Source organism: Anopheles coustani, chromosome 2 (assembly GCF_943734705.1).
Source record: "Anopheles coustani chromosome 2, idAnoCousDA_361_x.2, whole genome shotgun sequence".
Lineage (NCBI taxonomy): Eukaryota > Metazoa > Arthropoda > Insecta > Diptera > Culicidae > Anopheles > Anopheles coustani.
In genome coordinates, this window is record NC_071289.1 from 54,693,779 (window position 1) to 54,710,737 (window position 16,959).

The 16,959-nt window shown below is 43.7% G+C and overlaps 43 non-coding genes across 43 annotated transcripts; all 43 read right to left on the reverse strand.

The window, feature by feature from the left end:
* Positions 1 to 2,850: 2,850 nt before the first annotated feature.
* On the reverse strand, positions 2,851 to 2,969 carry LOC131268022 (5S ribosomal RNA). The gene has a single exon (XR_009178590.1). It is a non-coding gene; the product is annotated as a 5S ribosomal RNA (ribosomal RNA).
* Positions 2,970 to 3,181: 212 nt separating this feature from the next.
* LOC131268142 (5S ribosomal RNA) lies at positions 3,182 to 3,300 on the reverse strand. Its single transcript, XR_009178701.1, has one exon. It is a non-coding gene; the product is annotated as a 5S ribosomal RNA (ribosomal RNA).
* A 212-nt stretch (positions 3,301 to 3,512) lies between these two features.
* On the reverse strand, positions 3,513 to 3,631 carry LOC131268261 (5S ribosomal RNA). Its single transcript, XR_009178812.1, has one exon. It is a non-coding gene; the product is annotated as a 5S ribosomal RNA (ribosomal RNA).
* A 212-nt stretch (positions 3,632 to 3,843) lies between these two features.
* On the reverse strand, positions 3,844 to 3,962 carry LOC131268381 (5S ribosomal RNA). Its single transcript, XR_009178923.1, has one exon. It is a non-coding gene; the product is annotated as a 5S ribosomal RNA (ribosomal RNA).
* Positions 3,963 to 4,174: 212 nt separating this feature from the next.
* On the reverse strand, positions 4,175 to 4,293 carry LOC131267870 (5S ribosomal RNA). Its single transcript, XR_009178448.1, has one exon. It is a non-coding gene; the product is annotated as a 5S ribosomal RNA (ribosomal RNA).
* Positions 4,294 to 4,505: 212 nt separating this feature from the next.
* Positions 4,506 to 4,624, reverse strand: LOC131267921 (5S ribosomal RNA). Its single transcript, XR_009178496.1, has one exon. It is a non-coding gene; the product is annotated as a 5S ribosomal RNA (ribosomal RNA).
* A 212-nt stretch (positions 4,625 to 4,836) lies between these two features.
* On the reverse strand, positions 4,837 to 4,955 carry LOC131267933 (5S ribosomal RNA). The gene has a single exon (XR_009178507.1). It is a non-coding gene; the product is annotated as a 5S ribosomal RNA (ribosomal RNA).
* A 212-nt stretch (positions 4,956 to 5,167) lies between these two features.
* LOC131267945 (5S ribosomal RNA) lies at positions 5,168 to 5,286 on the reverse strand. The gene has a single exon (XR_009178518.1). It is a non-coding gene; the product is annotated as a 5S ribosomal RNA (ribosomal RNA).
* Positions 5,287 to 5,498: 212 nt separating this feature from the next.
* LOC131267956 (5S ribosomal RNA) lies at positions 5,499 to 5,617 on the reverse strand. The gene has a single exon (XR_009178529.1). It is a non-coding gene; the product is annotated as a 5S ribosomal RNA (ribosomal RNA).
* A 212-nt stretch (positions 5,618 to 5,829) lies between these two features.
* On the reverse strand, positions 5,830 to 5,948 carry LOC131267969 (5S ribosomal RNA). Its single transcript, XR_009178540.1, has one exon. It is a non-coding gene; the product is annotated as a 5S ribosomal RNA (ribosomal RNA).
* Positions 5,949 to 6,160: 212 nt separating this feature from the next.
* On the reverse strand, positions 6,161 to 6,279 carry LOC131267981 (5S ribosomal RNA). Its single transcript, XR_009178551.1, has one exon. It is a non-coding gene; the product is annotated as a 5S ribosomal RNA (ribosomal RNA).
* Positions 6,280 to 6,491: 212 nt separating this feature from the next.
* LOC131267993 (5S ribosomal RNA) lies at positions 6,492 to 6,610 on the reverse strand. Its single transcript, XR_009178562.1, has one exon. It is a non-coding gene; the product is annotated as a 5S ribosomal RNA (ribosomal RNA).
* A 212-nt stretch (positions 6,611 to 6,822) lies between these two features.
* LOC131268004 (5S ribosomal RNA) lies at positions 6,823 to 6,941 on the reverse strand. Its single transcript, XR_009178573.1, has one exon. It is a non-coding gene; the product is annotated as a 5S ribosomal RNA (ribosomal RNA).
* Positions 6,942 to 7,153: 212 nt separating this feature from the next.
* On the reverse strand, positions 7,154 to 7,272 carry LOC131268016 (5S ribosomal RNA). Its single transcript, XR_009178584.1, has one exon. It is a non-coding gene; the product is annotated as a 5S ribosomal RNA (ribosomal RNA).
* A 212-nt stretch (positions 7,273 to 7,484) lies between these two features.
* Positions 7,485 to 7,603, reverse strand: LOC131268029 (5S ribosomal RNA). The gene has a single exon (XR_009178596.1). It is a non-coding gene; the product is annotated as a 5S ribosomal RNA (ribosomal RNA).
* Positions 7,604 to 7,815: 212 nt separating this feature from the next.
* Positions 7,816 to 7,934, reverse strand: LOC131268041 (5S ribosomal RNA). The gene has a single exon (XR_009178607.1). It is a non-coding gene; the product is annotated as a 5S ribosomal RNA (ribosomal RNA).
* A 212-nt stretch (positions 7,935 to 8,146) lies between these two features.
* On the reverse strand, positions 8,147 to 8,265 carry LOC131268052 (5S ribosomal RNA). Its single transcript, XR_009178618.1, has one exon. It is a non-coding gene; the product is annotated as a 5S ribosomal RNA (ribosomal RNA).
* Positions 8,266 to 8,478: 213 nt separating this feature from the next.
* Positions 8,479 to 8,597, reverse strand: LOC131268064 (5S ribosomal RNA). Its single transcript, XR_009178629.1, has one exon. It is a non-coding gene; the product is annotated as a 5S ribosomal RNA (ribosomal RNA).
* A 212-nt stretch (positions 8,598 to 8,809) lies between these two features.
* Positions 8,810 to 8,928, reverse strand: LOC131268076 (5S ribosomal RNA). The gene has a single exon (XR_009178640.1). It is a non-coding gene; the product is annotated as a 5S ribosomal RNA (ribosomal RNA).
* Positions 8,929 to 9,140: 212 nt separating this feature from the next.
* On the reverse strand, positions 9,141 to 9,259 carry LOC131268087 (5S ribosomal RNA). Its single transcript, XR_009178651.1, has one exon. It is a non-coding gene; the product is annotated as a 5S ribosomal RNA (ribosomal RNA).
* A 212-nt stretch (positions 9,260 to 9,471) lies between these two features.
* On the reverse strand, positions 9,472 to 9,590 carry LOC131268099 (5S ribosomal RNA). The gene has a single exon (XR_009178662.1). It is a non-coding gene; the product is annotated as a 5S ribosomal RNA (ribosomal RNA).
* Positions 9,591 to 9,802: 212 nt separating this feature from the next.
* LOC131268111 (5S ribosomal RNA) lies at positions 9,803 to 9,921 on the reverse strand. The gene has a single exon (XR_009178673.1). It is a non-coding gene; the product is annotated as a 5S ribosomal RNA (ribosomal RNA).
* Positions 9,922 to 10,133: 212 nt separating this feature from the next.
* On the reverse strand, positions 10,134 to 10,252 carry LOC131268123 (5S ribosomal RNA). The gene has a single exon (XR_009178684.1). It is a non-coding gene; the product is annotated as a 5S ribosomal RNA (ribosomal RNA).
* Positions 10,253 to 10,464: 212 nt separating this feature from the next.
* On the reverse strand, positions 10,465 to 10,583 carry LOC131268135 (5S ribosomal RNA). The gene has a single exon (XR_009178695.1). It is a non-coding gene; the product is annotated as a 5S ribosomal RNA (ribosomal RNA).
* A 212-nt stretch (positions 10,584 to 10,795) lies between these two features.
* On the reverse strand, positions 10,796 to 10,914 carry LOC131268148 (5S ribosomal RNA). Its single transcript, XR_009178707.1, has one exon. It is a non-coding gene; the product is annotated as a 5S ribosomal RNA (ribosomal RNA).
* A 212-nt stretch (positions 10,915 to 11,126) lies between these two features.
* Positions 11,127 to 11,245, reverse strand: LOC131268160 (5S ribosomal RNA). The gene has a single exon (XR_009178718.1). It is a non-coding gene; the product is annotated as a 5S ribosomal RNA (ribosomal RNA).
* A 212-nt stretch (positions 11,246 to 11,457) lies between these two features.
* LOC131268172 (5S ribosomal RNA) lies at positions 11,458 to 11,576 on the reverse strand. Its single transcript, XR_009178729.1, has one exon. It is a non-coding gene; the product is annotated as a 5S ribosomal RNA (ribosomal RNA).
* A 212-nt stretch (positions 11,577 to 11,788) lies between these two features.
* On the reverse strand, positions 11,789 to 11,907 carry LOC131268184 (5S ribosomal RNA). Its single transcript, XR_009178740.1, has one exon. It is a non-coding gene; the product is annotated as a 5S ribosomal RNA (ribosomal RNA).
* A 212-nt stretch (positions 11,908 to 12,119) lies between these two features.
* On the reverse strand, positions 12,120 to 12,238 carry LOC131268196 (5S ribosomal RNA). Its single transcript, XR_009178751.1, has one exon. It is a non-coding gene; the product is annotated as a 5S ribosomal RNA (ribosomal RNA).
* A 213-nt stretch (positions 12,239 to 12,451) lies between these two features.
* On the reverse strand, positions 12,452 to 12,570 carry LOC131268208 (5S ribosomal RNA). Its single transcript, XR_009178762.1, has one exon. It is a non-coding gene; the product is annotated as a 5S ribosomal RNA (ribosomal RNA).
* Positions 12,571 to 12,782: 212 nt separating this feature from the next.
* LOC131268220 (5S ribosomal RNA) lies at positions 12,783 to 12,901 on the reverse strand. The gene has a single exon (XR_009178773.1). It is a non-coding gene; the product is annotated as a 5S ribosomal RNA (ribosomal RNA).
* Positions 12,902 to 13,113: 212 nt separating this feature from the next.
* On the reverse strand, positions 13,114 to 13,232 carry LOC131268231 (5S ribosomal RNA). Its single transcript, XR_009178784.1, has one exon. It is a non-coding gene; the product is annotated as a 5S ribosomal RNA (ribosomal RNA).
* Positions 13,233 to 13,444: 212 nt separating this feature from the next.
* On the reverse strand, positions 13,445 to 13,563 carry LOC131268243 (5S ribosomal RNA). Its single transcript, XR_009178795.1, has one exon. It is a non-coding gene; the product is annotated as a 5S ribosomal RNA (ribosomal RNA).
* A 212-nt stretch (positions 13,564 to 13,775) lies between these two features.
* On the reverse strand, positions 13,776 to 13,894 carry LOC131268255 (5S ribosomal RNA). Its single transcript, XR_009178806.1, has one exon. It is a non-coding gene; the product is annotated as a 5S ribosomal RNA (ribosomal RNA).
* Positions 13,895 to 14,106: 212 nt separating this feature from the next.
* LOC131268268 (5S ribosomal RNA) lies at positions 14,107 to 14,225 on the reverse strand. The gene has a single exon (XR_009178818.1). It is a non-coding gene; the product is annotated as a 5S ribosomal RNA (ribosomal RNA).
* Positions 14,226 to 14,437: 212 nt separating this feature from the next.
* LOC131268279 (5S ribosomal RNA) lies at positions 14,438 to 14,556 on the reverse strand. Its single transcript, XR_009178829.1, has one exon. It is a non-coding gene; the product is annotated as a 5S ribosomal RNA (ribosomal RNA).
* Positions 14,557 to 14,768: 212 nt separating this feature from the next.
* Positions 14,769 to 14,887, reverse strand: LOC131268292 (5S ribosomal RNA). The gene has a single exon (XR_009178840.1). It is a non-coding gene; the product is annotated as a 5S ribosomal RNA (ribosomal RNA).
* Positions 14,888 to 15,099: 212 nt separating this feature from the next.
* On the reverse strand, positions 15,100 to 15,218 carry LOC131268304 (5S ribosomal RNA). The gene has a single exon (XR_009178851.1). It is a non-coding gene; the product is annotated as a 5S ribosomal RNA (ribosomal RNA).
* A 212-nt stretch (positions 15,219 to 15,430) lies between these two features.
* LOC131268316 (5S ribosomal RNA) lies at positions 15,431 to 15,549 on the reverse strand. Its single transcript, XR_009178862.1, has one exon. It is a non-coding gene; the product is annotated as a 5S ribosomal RNA (ribosomal RNA).
* A 212-nt stretch (positions 15,550 to 15,761) lies between these two features.
* Positions 15,762 to 15,880, reverse strand: LOC131268327 (5S ribosomal RNA). The gene has a single exon (XR_009178873.1). It is a non-coding gene; the product is annotated as a 5S ribosomal RNA (ribosomal RNA).
* Positions 15,881 to 16,092: 212 nt separating this feature from the next.
* Positions 16,093 to 16,211, reverse strand: LOC131268339 (5S ribosomal RNA). The gene has a single exon (XR_009178884.1). It is a non-coding gene; the product is annotated as a 5S ribosomal RNA (ribosomal RNA).
* Positions 16,212 to 16,423: 212 nt separating this feature from the next.
* On the reverse strand, positions 16,424 to 16,542 carry LOC131268351 (5S ribosomal RNA). The gene has a single exon (XR_009178895.1). It is a non-coding gene; the product is annotated as a 5S ribosomal RNA (ribosomal RNA).
* A 212-nt stretch (positions 16,543 to 16,754) lies between these two features.
* LOC131268362 (5S ribosomal RNA) lies at positions 16,755 to 16,873 on the reverse strand. Its single transcript, XR_009178906.1, has one exon. It is a non-coding gene; the product is annotated as a 5S ribosomal RNA (ribosomal RNA).
* Between the last annotated feature and the right edge of the window lie 86 nt (positions 16,874 to 16,959).

Sequence of the window (16,959 nt, forward strand, 5' to 3'; positions counted from 1 at the left end):
GTCGTCGACACAGACTCGTCATTTGAGCAAGAACAATGTGACACAATAATATTTTTACCAATCATCCCACAAACATTTAGTCAAAATCCAAACGACCACACATTTATACATTATGATTTAAAACATATTATGAAAATGACAGTTTTGCCGATTTCTCAACTATTTTATTTTCTGAAGATTCCGGAATTGAATTCCAGCAGATAAGAACAGATGCACATATATAAACTAAAAGCTCACACGGAGAGAAAAGTACTTTTGAAATATTGAAAAGATTAAATGCTTAATGTTGATTGTTTTAGATGTTTACTTCAAACGCGAATAAAACACTCATGTAGCACGTAGAAAAGAGCAACATCGTTGAAGGTGACGAAATTTAACAGCCACATAGTGACACAAATCACAGCTGAAAAATCGGTATTTATACAGCAAGATTTGTTTGGCGGTTGTGAAAGAATTACTGAGAGAATGAATGGAAAATGCCACCTAAAAACATGCATCAACAATCCAACAGCTAGACTAAATGGCCATTCCATTGAATTAAGAAGATACAAATGCCTTGCGACCAAAAACCACTCATGAAATGCTCAATCTTAGAAAAGCAAATGGTAGAAACGGGCAAACATAAAAATATATGGTAATTCAAAGAAGAAAATGAGATCAAACAGAACGACAACATCAAAAATGCAACGGTCGACTGATCAATGTCGATTCAAAACAACACCTTTCTGTGATATGAGATAAAAAAGGGACAAACAAAAGCAAAACAATAAAACAACAAACGAGTGGCGCAAACGGGAGATAGGAAAGGTCTTCCGTAAACGGGAAGAAATTAAATAAAAAAAAGATGATAGCAAAACATTAAGATGCAGCAAAACAACCATTAAAATCAGCAATCGTCGACTCAATCGGTAAAACTGCAATCGGGAACGTTTTTGTTCAATAAAAAGTAAAATTACCCTACACTATCGAAATAAGCTTCAGTTGAAAGAAATAATAAATTAAATAGATAACAGATCACAAAAAGAATCCACGCCGATTCTCCACGCCAGGTGACAAAATTGTAAAAAATGAGCCGAAGTAATTGAAAAACAAAGCTGTAGTTCAAGCGGTCTTTGGGATAGACTACCATGACAATTCTGTCTCGTATTTTCTGTAAGTGAAGCATGCCACTGATAATAGATATAGAACATTTCAATGTACAGTTGAACCATGGATAAAGTAGACATGACAAGGGAGTATCTCGTTAATTTGGCAGATCCTAAGTAGTAAGCGCTGATAACGAAATCTAGAGGTGTCAACTGGGTCCAACACACTTCACCTTGCTTTAACTTCAAAACTAAACTTTTCGTAATAATTACAGGCAAACAATAATTCATTACTAAAAAAGGAACAAAACTTACGAATTAAATGCAAATGTCTTGTGTTTTTTTTTGGCTCTTGTCCTATGTTAAAAAAATGTCATTGATATCGAAATGAATCAAAAACAGATTCCGATTATGGTCATTCAATTTCGGTACTTCGTTATGCGTTTACAATGCGTTTACATTAAATTACCAAGCAAAGATTCAAATTAATGAACATTAATGTATATTTACACAACTTTGAGCAAAGGTGATGCAAGTGTAGATTTATCTTCAGGGACTGCATTTTATTCGTGTACACCCTCAAAAGTCAGCGAACATTATTTGGACCTAGACGTTGAACAATCACAATGATTATTCTTATCGCATGTAATTATTTAAAAAAGGGAGCCTAAATATGCCAGTTTCTGCCCTGCCATGCATCAAAACTAATCTTTCTTCGACTTTGGTCTTGAAACCAATCTGGGCTGGAAAATAGTAATATGTCCAACATACCAGGCAATTGACACAGCGTCTTTGGCTAGAATGTTTCAATAATATCAGTGGATTGACTCGGCTATTTAGCGACTTGAGTAATATTTGATAAAAAAAAACCACTTTGCGAAAATTAAATAATGAAGGGTAAAAAATAGTATGGACGTTTGAAACACGTTCTACCAAAATCAAAAATTTATTGCTCGTGATTGACCTGTAGATTTTATGTAGTAAGACTACTGTGAAGTGCAGAAACCTTTTGATGGAAAACCATGATTAAGTGAGGCAAAACTGGTCAAAATAAACACCCTCCAAGAGGAACAAAAGTAAACTGTAAGCGAAAAATGGTTGAATCACTGGTGTCAGGCTGTACGTCGTCCCAAAAACCGTCATTTTAAATTTAAATTCGACAAGTAAAATAAATAACTTGAATGGCATGGGATGAAGACAATGGGTGTCTACTTATGCAATATTATTCTATCAATAACATTGAACCTAAAGGGCAATCTGTTATCTGTAGAATTAATAAGTTTTTCTCATGGTAAACGGCCACACGTGTGACAATGAAAATTATGCGCATATTCATGAATACCTTCCTAGCAACAATTTTGATAGAACAAAATTGTATGTCAAAATTATTCCAGCATGAAATTTGATCATTGAAATTCAATAAATTGTCACAAAACAAACTATAATTTTTTTTTAACCGTATAACGGGCGATGCCGTATTGTACAAATTATAGTTGCAACTAATGAAAAATGCATAGTCTTAACAAAATCCGAAACCTTAATTTCCCATTCGAATGCCGGAGAAAAAAAAATAGTTTGAGAATCGTAGCTAAAAATAGAACATTGTCGTAGCTACAAATAGAACATTCTCACAATGTTCAGTTCTTCCAACAACAAGGCAAAAAGGACTTATCGATTGAAATTAGTTTTTGTTTCCCTTCCACGAGAGGAAATATTATTCCCACACACACGCACACAACCAAACGGTGTGTAAAAAGTTTGAGGATGCCAACGACACATGGCGTTCCCAAGTGGTCACCCACCTAAGTACTAACCATGCCCGATGTTGCTTAACTTCGGTGATCGGACGAGAACCGGTGTTTTCAACATGGTATGGTCGTTGACAAGTATGCTCCTGCTATGTTCGCAACATAAACGCCGTCGAAGGAGGCTGCCAGGAGCTAAAAATAGAACATTCTCACAATGTTCAGTTCTTCCAACAACAAGGTGAAAAGGACTCATCGAATGAAATTTCTTTTTGTTTCCCTTCCACGAGAGGAAGAATAGCATTCCCACACACACGCATTCAACCAAACGGCGTGTAAAAAGTTTGAGGATGCCAACGACACATGGCGTTCCCAAGTGGTCACCCACCTAAGTACTAACCATGCCCGATGTTGCTTAACTTCGGTGATCGGACGAGAACCGGTGTTTTCAACATGGTATGGTCGTTGACAAGTATGCTCCTGCTATGTCCGCAACATAAGCGCCATCGAAGGAGGCTGGACGGAGCTAAAAATAGAACATTCTCACAATGTTCAGTTCTTCCAACAACAAGGCAAGAAGCACTCATTGAATGTAATTTCTTTTTGTTTCCCTTCCACGAGAGGAAGAATATTATTCCCACACACACGCACACAACCAAACGGCGTGTAAAAAGTTTGAGGATGCCAACGACACATGGCGTTCCCAAGTGGTCACCCACCTAAGTACTAACCATGCCCGATGTTGCTTAACTTCGGTGATCGGACGAGAACCGGTGTTTTCAACATGGTATGGTCGTTGACAAGTATGCTCCTGCTATGTCCGCAACATCAGCGCCGTCGAAGCAGGCTACCAGGAGCTAAAAATAGAACATTCTCACAATGGCCAGTTCTTCCAACAACAAGGTGAAAAGGACTCATCGATTGAAATTACTTTTTGTTTCCCTTCCACGAGAGGAAGAATATTATTCCCACACACACGCATTCAACCAAACGGTGTGTAAAAAGTTTGAGGATGCCAACGACACATGGCGTTCCCAAGTGGTCACCCACCTAAGTACTAACCATGCCCGATGTTGCTTAACTTCGGTGATCGGACGAGAACCGGTGTTTTCAACATGGTATGGTCGTTGACAAGTATGCTCCTGCTATGTTCGCAACATAAACGCCGTCGAAGGAGGCTGGACGGAGCTAAAAATAGAACATTCTCACAATGTTCAGTTCTTCCAACAACAAGGTGAAAAGGACTCATCGAATGAAATTTCTTTTTGTTTCCCTTCCACGAGAGGAAGAATAGCATTCCCACACACACGCATTCAACCAAACGGCGTGTAAAAAGTTTGAGGATGCCAACGACACATGGCGTTCCCAAGTGGTCACCCACCTAAGTACTAACCATGCCCGATGTTGCTTAACTTCGGTGATCGGACGAGAACCGGTGTTTTCAACATGGTATGGTCGTTGACAAGTATGCTCCTGCTATGTTCGCAACATAAACGCCGTCGAAGGAGGCTGGACGGAGCTAAAAATAGAACATTCTCACAATGTTCAGTTCTTCCAACAACAAGGTGAAAAGGACTCATCGAATGAAATTTCTTTTTGTTTCCCTTCCACGAGAGGAAGAATAGCATTCCCACACACACGCATTCAACCAAACGGCGTGTAAAAAGTTTGAGGATGCCAACGACACATGGCGTTCCCAAGTGGTCACCCACCTAAGTACTAACCATGCCCGATGTTGCTTAACTTCGGTGATCGGACGAGAACCGGTGTTTTCAACATGGTATGGTCGTTGACAAGTATGCTCCTGCTATGTCCGCAACATAAGCGCCGTCGAAGGAGGCTGGACGGAGCTAAAAATAGAACATTCTCACAATGTTCAGTTCTTCCAACAACAAGGTGAAAAGGACACATCGAATGAAATTACTTTTTGTTTCCCTTCCACGAGAGGAAGAATATTATTCCCACACACACGCACACAACCAAACGGCGTGTAAAAAGTTTGAGGATGCCAACGACACATGGCGTTCCCAAGTGGTCACCCACCTAAGTACTAACCATGCCCGATGTTGCTTAACTTCGGTGATCGGACGAGAACCGGTGTTTTCAACATGGTATGGTCGTTGACAAGTATGCTCCTGCTATGTCCGCAACATAAGCGCCGTCGAAGGAGGCTACCAGGAGCTAAAAATAGAACATTCTCACAATGGCCAGTTCTTCCAACAACAAGGTGAAAAGGACTTATCGAATGAAATTACTTTTTGTTTCCCTTCCACGAGAGGAACAATATTATTCCCACACACACGCACACAACCAAACGGCGTGTAAAAAGTTTGAGGATGCCAACGACACATGGCGTTCCCAAGTGGTCACCCACCTAAGTACTAACCATGCCCGATGTTGCTTAACTTCGGTGATCGGACGAGAACCGGTGTTTTCAACATGGTATGGTCGTTGACAAGTATGCTCCTGCTATGTTCGCAACATAAACGCCGTCGAAGGAGGCTGGACGGAGCTAAAAATAGAACATTCTCACAATGTTCAGTTCTTCCAACAACAAGGTGAAAAGGACACATCGAATGAAATTACTTTTTGTTTCCCTTCCACGAGAGGAAGAATATTATTCCCACACACACGCACACAACCAAACGGCGTGTAAAAAGTTTGAGGATGCCAACGACACATGGCGTTCCCAAGTGGTCACCCACCTAAGTACTAACCATGCCCGATGTTGCTTAACTTCGGTGATCGGACGAGAACCGGTGTTTTCAACATGGTATGGTCGTTGACAAGTATGCTCCTGCTATGTTCGCAACATAAACGCCGTCGAAGGAGGCTGGACGGAGCTAAAAATAGAACATTCTCACAATGTTCAGTTCTTCCAACAACAAGGTGAAAAGGACACATCGAATGAAATTACTTTTTGTTTCCCTTCCACGAGAGGAAGAATATTATTCCCACACACACGCACACAACCAAACGGCGTGTAAAAAGTTTGAGGATGCCAACGACACATGGCGTTCCCAAGTGGTCACCCACCTAAGTACTAACCATGCCCGATGTTGCTTAACTTCGGTGATCGGACGAGAACCGGTGTTTTCAACATGGTATGGTCGTTGACAAGTATGCTCCTGCTATGTCCGCAACATAAGCGCCGTCGAAGGAGGCTGGACGGAGCTAAAAATAGAACATTCTCACAATGTTCAGTTCTTCCAACAACAAGGTGAAAAGGACACATCGAATGAAATTACTTTTTGTTTCCCTTCCACGAGAGGAAGAATATTATTCCCACACACACGCACACAACCAAACGGCGTGTAAAAAGTTTGAGGATGCCAACGACACATGGCGTTCCCAAGTGGTCACCCACCTAAGTACTAACCATGCCCGATGTTGCTTAACTTCGGTGATCGGACGAGAACCGGTGTTTTCAACATGGTATGGTCGTTGACAAGTATGCTCCTGCTATGTTCGCAACATAAACGCCGTCGAAGGAGGCTGGACGGAGCTAAAAATAGAACATTCTCACAATGTTCAGTTCTTCCAACAACAAGGTGAAAAGGACACATCGAATGAAATTACTTTTTGTTTCCCTTCCACGAGAGGAAGAATATTATTCCCACACACACGCACACAACCAAACGGCGTGTAAAAAGTTTGAGGATGCCAACGACACATGGCGTTCCCAAGTGGTCACCCACCTAAGTACTAACCATGCCCGATGTTGCTTAACTTCGGTGATCGGACGAGAACCGGTGTTTTCAACATGGTATGGTCGTTGACAAGTATGCTCCTGCTATGTTCGCAACATAAACGCCGTCGAAGGAGGCTGGACGGAGCTAAAAATAGAACATTCTCACAATGTTCAGTTCTTCCAACAACAAGGTGAAAAGGACACATCGAATGAAATTACTTTTTGTTTCCCTTCCACGAGTGGAAGAATATTATTCCCACACACACGCACACAACCAAACGGCGTGTAAAAAGTTTGAGGATGCCAACGACACATGGCGTTCCCAAGTGGTCACCCACCTAAGTACTAACCATGCCCGATGTTGCTTAACTTCGGTGATCGGACGAGAACCGGTGTTTTCAACATGGTATGGTCGTTGACAAGTATGCTCCTGCTATGTCCGCAACATAAGCGCCGTCGAAGGAGGCTGGACGGAGCTAAAAATAGAACATTCTCACAATGTTCAGTTCTTCCAACAACAAGGTGAAAAGGACACATCGAATGAAATTACTTTTTGTTTCCCTTCCACGAGAGGAAGAATATTATTCCCACACACACGCACACAACCAAACGGCGTGTAAAAAGTTTGAGGATGCCAACGACACATGGCGTTCCCAAGTGGTCACCCACCTAAGTACTAACCATGCCCGATGTTGCTTAACTTCGGTGATCGGACGAGAACCGGTGTTTTCAACATGGTATGGTCGTTGACAAGTATGCTCCTGCTATGTCCGCAACATAAGCGCCGTCGAAGGAGGCTGGACGGAGCTAAAAATAGAACATTCTCACAATGTTCAGTTCTTCCAACAACAAGGTGAAAAGGACACATCGAATGAAATTACTTTTTGTTTCCCTTCCACGAGAGGAACAATATTATTCCCACACACACGCACACAACCAAACGGTGTGTAAAAAGTTTAAGGATGCCAACGACACATGGCGTTCCCAAGTGGTCACCCACCTAAGTACTAACCATGCCCGATGTTGCTTAACTTCGGTGATCGGACGAGAACCGGTGTTTTCAACATGGTATGGTCGTTGACAAGTATGCTCCTGCTATGTCCGCAACATAAGCGCCGTCGAAGGAGGCTACCAGGAGCTAAAAATAGAACATTCTCACAATGGCCAGTTCTTCCAACAACAAGGTGAAAAGGACTTATCGAATGAAATTACTTTTTGTTTCCCTTCCACGAGAGGAACAATATTATTCCCACACACACGCACACAACCAAACGGCGTGTAAAAAGTTTGAGGATGCCAACGACACATGGCGTTCCCAAGTGGTCACCCACCTAAGTACTAACCATGCCCGATGTTGCTTAACTTCGGTGATCGGACGAGAACCGGTGTTTTCAACATGGTATGGTCGTTGACAAGTATGCTCCTGCTATGTTCGCAACATAAACGCCGTCGAAGGAGGCTGGACGGAGCTAAAAATAGAACATTCTCACAATGTTCAGTTCTTCCAACAACAAGGTGAAAAGGACACATCGAATGAAATTACTTTTTGTTTCCCTTCCACGAGAGGAAGAATATTATTCCCACACACACGCACACAACCAAACGGCGTGTAAAAAGTTTGAGGATGCCAACGACACATGGCGTTCCCAAGTGGTCACCCACCTAAGTACTAACCATGCCCGATGTTGCTTAACTTCGGTGATCGGACGAGAACCGGTGTTTTCAACATGGTATGGTCGTTGACAAGTATGCTCCTGCTATGTTCGCAACATAAACGCCGTCGAAGGAGGCTGGACGGAGCTAAAAATAGAACATTCTCACAATGTTCAGTTCTTCCAACAACAAGGTGAAAAGGACTCATCGAATGAAATTTCTTTTTGTTTCCCTTCCACGAGAGGAAGAATAGCATTCCCACACACACGCATTCAACCAAACGGCGGTGTAAAAAGTTTGAGGATGCCAACGACACATGGCGTTCCCAAGTGGTCACCCACCTAAGTACTAACCATGCCCGATGTTGCTTAACTTCGGTGATCGGACGAGAACCGGTGTTTTCAACATGGTATGGTCGTTGACTAGTATGCTCCTGCTATGTCCGCAACATAAGCGCCGTCGAAGGAGGCTGGACGGAGCTAAAAATAGAACATTCTCACAATGTTCAGTTCTTCCAACAACAAGGTGAAAAGGACTCATTGAATGTAATTTCTTTTTGTTTCCCTTCCACGAGAGGAACAATATTATTCCCACACACACGCATTCAACCAAACGGCGTGTAAAAAGTTTGAGGATGCCAACGACACATGGCGTTCCCAAGTGGTCACCCACCTAAGTACTAACCATGCCCGATGTTGCTTAACTTCGGTGATCGGACGAGAACCGGTGTTTTCAACATGGTATGGTCGTTGACAAGTATGCTCCTGCTATGTCCGCAACATAAGCGCCGTCGAAGGAGGCTGGACGGAGCTAAAAATAGAACATTCTCACAATGTTCAGTTCTTCCAACAACAAGGTGAAAAAGACTCATTTAATGAAATTTCTTTTTGTTTCCCTTCCACGAGAGGAAGAATATTATTCCCACACACACGCACACAACCAAACGGCGTGTAAAAAGTTTGAGGATGCCAACGACACATGGCGTTCCCAAGTGGTCACCCACCTAAGTACTAACCATGCCCGATGTTGCTTAACTTCGGTGATCGGACGAGAACCGGTGTTTTCAACATGGTATGGTCGTTGACAAGTATGCTCCTGCTATGTCCGCAACATAAGCGCCGTCGAAGGAGGCTGGACGGAGCTAAAAATAGAACATTCTCACAATGTTCAGTTCTTCCAACAACAAGGTGAAAAGGACTCATTGAATGTAATTTCTTTTTGTTTCCCTTCCACGAGAGGAACAATATTATTCCCACACACACGCATTCAACCAAACGGCGTGTAAAAAGTTTGAGGATGCCAACGACACATGGCGTTCCCAAGTGGTCACCCACCTAAGTACTAACCATGCCCGATGTTGCTTAACTTCGGTGATCGGACGAGAACCGGTGTTTTCAACATGGTATGGTCGTTGACAAGTATGCTCCTGCTATGTCCGCAACATAAGCGCCGTCGAAGGAGGCTGGACGGAGCTAAAAATAGAACATTCTCACAATGTTCAGTTCTTCCAACAACAAGGTGAAAAAGACTCATTTAATGAAATTTCTTTTTGTTTCCCTTCCACGAGAGGAAGAATATTATTCCCACACACACGCACACAACCAAACGGCGTGTAAAAAGTTTGAGGATGCCAACGACACATGGCGTTCCCAAGTGGTCACCCACCTAAGTACTAACCATGCCCGATGTTGCTTAACTTCGGTGATCGGACGAGAACCGGTGTTTTCAACATGGTATGGTCGTTGACAAGTATGCTCCTGCTATGTCCGCAACATAAGCGCCGTCGAAGGAGGCTGGACGGAGCTAAAAATAGAACATTCTCACAATGTTCAGTTCTTCCAACAACAAGGTGAAAAGGACTCATTTAATGAAATTTCTTTTTGTTTCCCTTCCACGAGAGGAAGAATATTATTCCCACACACACGCATTCAACCAAACGGCGTGTAAAAAGTTTGAGGATGCCAACGACACATGGCGTTCCCAAGTGGTCACCCACCTAAGTACTAACCATGCCCGATGTTGCTTAACTTCGGTGATCGGACGAGAACCGGTGTTTTCAACATGGTATGGTCGTTGACAAGTATGCTCCTGCTATGTTCGCAACATAAACGCCGTCGAAGGAGGCTGCCAGGAGCTAAAAATAGAACATTCTCACAATGTTCAGTTCTTCCAACAACAAGGTGAAAAGGACTCATCGAATGAAATTTCTTTTTGTTTCCCTTCCACGAGAGGAAGAATAGCATTCCCACACACACGCATTCAACCAAACGGCGTGTAAAAAGTTTGAGGATGCCAACGACACATGGCGTTCCCAAGTGGTCACCCACCTAAGTACTAACCATGCCCGATGTTGCTTAACTTCGGTGATCGGACGAGAACCGGTGTTTTCAACATGGTATGGTCGTTGACAAGTATGCTCCTGCTATGTCCGCAACATAAGCGCCGTCGAAGGAGGCTGGACGGAGCTAAAAATAGAACATTCTCACAATGTTCAGTTCTTCCAACAACAAGGTGAAAAGGACTCATTTAATGAAATTACTTTTTGTTTCCCTTCCACGAGAGGAACAATATTATTCCCACACACACGCATTCAACCAAACGGCGTGTAAAAAGTTTGAGGATGCCAACGACACATGGCGTTCCCAAGTGGTCACCCACCTAAGTACTAACCATGCCCGATGTTGCTTAACTTCGGTGATCGGACGAGAACCGGTGTTTTCAACATGGTATGGTCGTTGACAAGTATGCTCCTGCTATGTCCGCAACATAAGCGCCGTCGAAGGAGGCTGGACGGAGCTAAAAATAGAACATTCTCACAATGTTCAGTTCTTCCAACAACAAGGTGAAAAGCACTCATTTAATGAAATTACTTTTTGTTTCCCTTCCACGAGAGGAAGAATATTATTCCCACACACACGCATTCAACCAAACGGCGTGTAAAAAGTTTGAGGATGCCAACGACACATGGCGTTCCCAAGTGGTCACCCACCTAAGTACTAACCATGCCCGATGTTGCTTAACTTCGGTGATCGGACGAGAACCGGTGTTTTCAACATGGTATGGTCGTTGACAAGTATGCTCCTGCTATGTCCGCAACATAAGCGCCGTCGAAGGAGGCTGGACGGAGCTAAAAATAGAACATTCTCACAATGTTCAGTTCTTCCAACAACAAGGTGAAAAGGACTCATTTAATGAAATTACTTTTTGTTTCCCTTCCACGAGAGGAACAATATTATTCCCACACACACGCATTCAACCAAACGGCGTGTAAAAAGTTTGAGGATGCCAACGACACATGGCGTTCCCAAGTGGTCACCCACCTAAGTACTAACCATGCCCGATGTTGCTTAACTTCGGTGATCGGACGAGAACCGGTGTTTTCAACATGGTATGGTCGTTGACAAGTATGCTCCTGCTATGTCCGCAACATAAGCGCCGTCGAAGGAGGCTGGACGGAGCTAAAAATAGAACATTCTCACAATGTTCAGTTCTTCCAACAACAAGGTGAAAAGGACTCATTTAATGAAATTACTTTTTGTTTCCCTTCCACGAGAGGAACAATATTATTCCCACACACACGCATTCAACCAAACGGCGTGTAAAAAGTTTGAGGATGCCAACGACACATGGCGTTCCCAAGTGGTCACCCACCTAAGTACTAACCATGCCCGATGTTGCTTAACTTCGGTGATCGGACGAGAACCGGTGTTTTCAACATGGTATGGTCGTTGACAAGTATGCTCCTGCTATGTCCGCAACATAAGCGCCGTCGAAGGAGGCTGGACGGAGCTAAAAATAGAACATTCTCACAATGTTCAGTTCTTCCAACAACAAGGTGAAAAGCACTCATTTAATGAAATTACTTTTTGTTTCCCTTCCACGAGAGGAAGAATATTATTCCCACACACACGCATTCAACCAAACGGCGTGTAAAAAGTTTGAGGATGCCAACGACACATGGCGTTCCCAAGTGGTCACCCACCTAAGTACTAACCATGCCCGATGTTGCTTAACTTCGGTGATCGGACGAGAACCGGTGTTTTCAACATGGTATGGTCGTTGACAAGTATGCTCCTGCTATGTCCGCAACATAAGCGCCGTCGAAGGAGGCTGGACGGAGCTAAAAATAGAACATTCTCACAATGTTCAGTTCTTCCAACAACAAGGTGAAAAGGACACATCGAATGAAATTACTTTTTGTTTCCCTTCCACGAGAGGAACAATATTATTCCCACACACACGCATTCAACCAAACGGCGTGTAAAAAAGTTTGAGGATGCCAACGACACATGGCGTTCCCAAGTGGTCACCCACCTAAGTACTAACCATGCCCGATGTTGCTTAACTTCGGTGATCGGACGAGAACCGGTGTTTTCAACATGGTATGGTCGTTGACAAGTATGCTCCTGCTATGTCCGCAACATAAGCGCCGTCGAAGGAGGCTGGACGGAGCTAAAAATAGAACATTCTCACAATGTTCAGTTCTTCCAACAACAAGGTGAAAAGGACTCATTGAATGTAATTTCTTTTTGTTTCCCTTCCACGAGAGGAACAATATTATTCCCACACACACGCATTCAACCAAACGGCGTGTAAAAAGTTTGAGGATGCCAACGACACATGGCGTTCCCAAGTGGTCACCCACCTAAGTACTAACCATGCCCGATGTTGCTTAACTTCGGTGATCGGACGAGAACCGGTGTTTTCAACATGGTATGGTCGTTGACAAGTATGCTCCTGCTATGTCCGCAACATAAGCGCCGTCGAAGGAGGCTGGACGGAGCTAAAAATAGAACATTCTCACAATGTTCAGTTCTTCCAACAACAAGGTGAAAAGGACTCATTTAATGAAATTTCTTTTTGTTTCCCTTCCACGAGAGGAAGAATATTATTCCCACACACACGCATTCAACCAAACGGCGTGTAAAAAGTTTGAGGATGCCAACGACACATGGCGTTCCCAAGTGGTCACCCACCTAAGTACTAACCATGCCCGATGTTGCTTAACTTCGGTGATCGGACGAGAACCGGTGTTTTCAACATGGTATGGTCGTTGACAAGTATGCTCCTGCTATGTTCGCAACATAAACGCCGTCGAAGGAGGCTGCCAGGAGCTAAAAATAGAACATTCTCACAATGTTCAGTTCTTCCAACAACAAGGTGAAAAGGACTCATCGAATGAAATTTCTTTTTGTTTCCCTTCCACGAGAGGAAGAATAGCATTCCCACACACACGCATTCAACCAAACGGCGTGTAAAAAGTTTGAGGATGCCAACGACACATGGCGTTCCCAAGTGGTCACCCACCTAAGTACTAACCATGCCCGATGTTGCTTAACTTCGGTGATCGGACGAGAACCGGTGTTTTCAACATGGTATGGTCGTTGACAAGTATGCTCCTGCTATGTCCGCAACATAAGCGCCGTCGAAGGAGGCTGGACGGAGCTAAAAATAGAACATTCTCACAATGTTCAGTTCTTCCAACAACAAGGTGAAAAGCACTCATTTAATGAAATTACTTTTTGTTTCCCTTCCACGAGAGGAAGAATATTATTCCCACACACACGCATTCAACCAAACGGCGTGTAAAAAGTTTGAGGATGCCAACGACACATGGCGTTCCCAAGTGGTCACCCACCTAAGTACTAACCATGCCCGATGTTGCTTAACTTCGGTGATCGGACGAGAACCGGTGTTTTCAACATGGTATGGTCGTTGACAAGTATGCTCCTGCTATGTCCGCAACATAAGCGCCGTCGAAGGAGGCTGGACGGAGCTAAAAATAGAACATTCTCACAATGTTCAGTTCTTCCAACAACAAGGTGAAAAGGACTCATTTAATGAAATTACTTTTTGTTTCCCTTCCACGAGAGGAACAATATTATTCCCACACACACGCATTCAACCAAACGGCGTGTAAAAAGTTTGAGGATGCCAACGACACATGGCGTTCCCAAGTGGTCACCCACCTAAGTACTAACCATGCCCGATGTTGCTTAACTTCGGTGATCGGACGAGAACCGGTGTTTTCAACATGGTATGGTCGTTGACAAGTATGCTCCTGCTATGTCCGCAACATAAGCGCCGTCGAAGGAGGCTGGACGGAGCTAAAAATAGAACATTCTCACAATGTTCAGTTCTTCCAACAACAAGGTGAAAAGGACTCATTTAATGAAATTACTTTTTGTTTCCCTTCCACGAGAGGAACAATATTATTCCCACACACACGCATTCAACCAAACGGCGTGTAAAAAGTTTGAGGATGCCAACGACACATGGCGTTCCCAAGTGGTCACCCACCTAAGTACTAACCATGCCCGATGTTGCTTAACTTCGGTGATCGGACGAGAACCGGTGTTTTCAACATGGTATGGTCGTTGACAAGTATGCTCCTGCTATGTCCGCAACATAAGCGCCGTCGAAGGAGGCTGGACGGAGCTAAAAATAGAACATTCTCACAATGTTCAGTTCTTCCAACAACAAGGTGAAAAGCACTCATTTAATGAAATTACTTTTTGTTTCCCTTCCACGAGAGGAAGAATATTATTCCCACACACACGCATTCAACCAAACGGCGTGTAAAAAGTTTGAGGATGCCAACGACACATGGCGTTCCCAAGTGGTCACCCACCTAAGTACTAACCATGCCCGATGTTGCTTAACTTCGGTGATCGGACGAGAACCGGTGTTTTCAACATGGTATGGTCGTTGACAAGTATGCTCCTGCTATGTCCGCAACATAAGCGCCGTCGAAGGAGGCTGGACGGAGCTAAAAATAGAACATTCTCACAATGTTCAGTTCTTCCAACAACAAGGTGAAAAGCACTCATTTAATGAAATTACTTTTTGTTTCCCTTCCACGAGAGGAAGAATATTATTCCCACACACACGCATTCAACCAAACGGCGTGTAAAAAGTTTGAGGATGCCAACGACACATGGCGTTCCCAAGTGGTCACCCACCTAAGTACTAACCATGCCCGATGTTGCTTAACTTCGGTGATCGGACGAGAACCGGTGTTTTCAACATGGTATGGTCGTTGACAAGTATGCTCCTGCTATGTCCGCAACATAAGCGCCGTCGAAGGAGGCTGGACGGAGCTAAAAATAGAACATTCTCACAATGTTCAGTTCTTCCAACAACAAGGTGAAAAGCACTCATTTAATGAAATTACTTTTTGTTTCCCTTCCACGAGAGGAAGAATATTATTCCCACACACACGCATTCAACCAAACGGCGTGTAAAAAGTTTGAGGATGCCAACGACACATGGCGTTCCCAAGTGGTCACCCACCTAAGTACTAACCATGCCCGATGTTGCTTAACTTCGGTGATCGGACGAGAACCGGTGTTTTCAACATGGTATGGTCGTTGACAAGTATGCTCCTGCTATGTCCGCAACATAAGCGCCGTCGAAGGAGGCTGGACGGAGCTAAAAATAGAACATTCTCACAATGTTCAGTTCTTCCAACAACAAGGTGAAAAAGACTCATTTAATGAAATTTCTTTTTGTTTCCCTTCCACGAGAGGAAGAATATTATTCCCACACACACGCACACAACCAAACGGCGTGTAAAAAGTTTGAGGATGCCAACGACACATGGCGTTCCCAAGTGGTCACCCACCTAAGTACTAACCATGCCCGATGTTGCTTAACTTCGGTGATCGGACGAGAACCGGTGTTTTCAACATGGTATGGTCGTTGACAAGTATGCTCCTGCTATGTTCGCAACATAAGCGCCGTCGAAGGAGGCTGGACGGAGCTAAAAATAGAACATTCTCACAATGTTCAGTTCTTCCAACAACAAGGTGAAAAGGACTCATTGAATGTAATTTCTTTTTGTTTCCCTTCCACGAGAGGAAGAATATTATTCCCACACACACGCACACAACCAAACGGCGTGTAAAAAGTTTGAGGATGCCAACGACACATGGCGTTCCCAAGTGGTCACCCACCTAAGTACTAACCATGCCCGATGTTGCTTAACTTCGGTGATCGGACGAGAACCGGTGTTTTCAACATGGTATGGTCGTTGACAAGTATGCTCCTGCTATGTCCGCAACATAAGCGCCGTCGAAGGAGGCTGGACGGAGCTAAAAATAGAACATTCTCACAATGTTCAGTTCTTCCAACAACAAGGTGAAAAGGACTCATTTAATGAAATTACTTTTTGTTTCCCTTCCACGAGAGGAACAATATTATTCCCACACACACGCATTCAACCAAACGGCGTGTAAAAAGTTTGAGGATGCCAACGACACATGGCGTTCCCAAGTGGTCACCCACCTAAGTACTAACCATGCCCGATGTTGCTTAACTTCGGTGATCGGACGAGAACCGGTGTTTTCAACATGGTATGGTCGTTGACAAGTATGCTCCTGCTATGTCCGCAACATAAGCGCCGTCGAAGGAGGCTGGACGGAGCTAAAAATAGAACATTCTCACAATGTTCAGTTCTTCCAACAACAAGGTGAAAAGCACTCATTTAATGAAATTACTTTTTGTTTCCCTTCCACGAGAGGAAGAATATTATTCCCACACACACGCATTCAACCAAACGGCGTGTAAAAAGTTTGAGGATGCCAACGACACATGGCGTTCCCAAGTGGTCACCCACCTAAGTACTAACCATGCCCGATGTTGCTTAACTTCGGTGATCGGACGAGAACCGGTGTTTTCAACATGGTATGGTCGTTGACAAGTATGCTCCTGCTATGTCCGCAACATAAGCGCCGTCGAAGGAGGCTGGACGGAGCTAAAAATAGAACATTCTCACAATGTTCAG